Source organism: Etheostoma spectabile, chromosome 13 (assembly GCF_008692095.1).
Source record: "Etheostoma spectabile isolate EspeVRDwgs_2016 chromosome 13, UIUC_Espe_1.0, whole genome shotgun sequence".
NCBI classification, from domain to species: domain Eukaryota; kingdom Metazoa; phylum Chordata; class Actinopteri; order Perciformes; family Percidae; genus Etheostoma; species Etheostoma spectabile.
In genome coordinates this window covers 11,331,519-11,332,871 of record NC_045745.1, presented here as the reverse complement: position 1 = coordinate 11,332,871, position 1,353 = coordinate 11,331,519, and positions in this window count along the sequence as shown.

Genomic DNA, 1,353 nt, shown 5'->3' with positions numbered 1-1,353 from the left:
TTGTACTTTTTTGACATACCTACTATGACTTTTTCCGTTTTTGACAGACTATACTATGACTTTTTTATTTTTTTGACATACTATACCTGAATTTTTTACTTTTTTCTTTTTTCACTTTTTTCGACATACCTACTATGACTTTTTTACGTTTTTCAACATACTATACTATGACTTTTTGATGGTTTTGGACTTTGTATACTATGACTTTCTATGATTTTTTGACTTACTATACTATGTCTTTTTATGATTTTTCACATACCAACATACTGAACTTTTTCGATTTGTCATAGTATAGTATGTCAAAAAAAGTAAAAAAAGTCATAGTATAGTATGTCAAAAAAAAAAAAGTCATAGTATAGTATGTCAAAAAAAGAGTCAGTGTAGTATGACAAAAAGTCATAGTGTCTTATGTTGAAAAAAAACTTAAAACGCCATAGCATAGTATGTTAAAAAAATCATAAAAAGGTAAGAGTATAGCAAGTCCCAAAAAGTGTGTTGAAAAAAATAAAAATAAAGCAATAGTATTGTATGTAGAAAAAAAATCATAAAAAGTCATAGTATGTCAAAAAAAGTCGTAGTATAATTAGTATTTTGAAAAAAGTCATAGTATATTATGTTGAAAAGTCAGTATACTACGACTTTTTTATGAGTATTTCAGTCATAAAAAAGTCATAGTATAGTATGTTGAAAACAATCATAAAAAAGTCAAGGTATAGTATGTCAAAAAAAATCATAAAAATTCATAGTAGAGTATGTCAAATAAAGTCATAGTATAGTATGTTGAAAAAAGTCATAAAAAAGTCATTGTGTAGTATTTTGAAAAAATCATCAAAAAGTCATAGTATAGTATGTCAAAAAAATCAGCAAAAAGCCATCGTATAGTATTTCAAAAAAGTCATAAAAACGTCATGGAATAGTATGTCAAAAAAAATCCTCAACAAGTCATAATTATCTCTGGAAACACACAATGTCTGAGTCTGCCTATACCACCATCCTAGCCACTCTGGCCAACCTACCACACACACTATGTCAAAGAAAAATCATAAAAAGTCATTAAAAAATCATTAAAAGGTCATGGTATAGTGTGTCACAAAACATTATAAAACATAGTGTAGCATGTCAAAAAACATCACAAGAAAGTCACAGCATATTATGTTGAAAAAGTCATTAAAAATGAATTTACGATTTTGTCAACATATTACACTATGATTGTTTTTCGTCATACTATTGTGACTTTTTTTGACATTGAATACTACGATTTTTTTCTTGACATATACTTTTTTATTACTTTCATCAACATACTATACTATGTGCATGTGATTAGTCCTCTGTCGTGTGTGTGTGTGTGTGTGT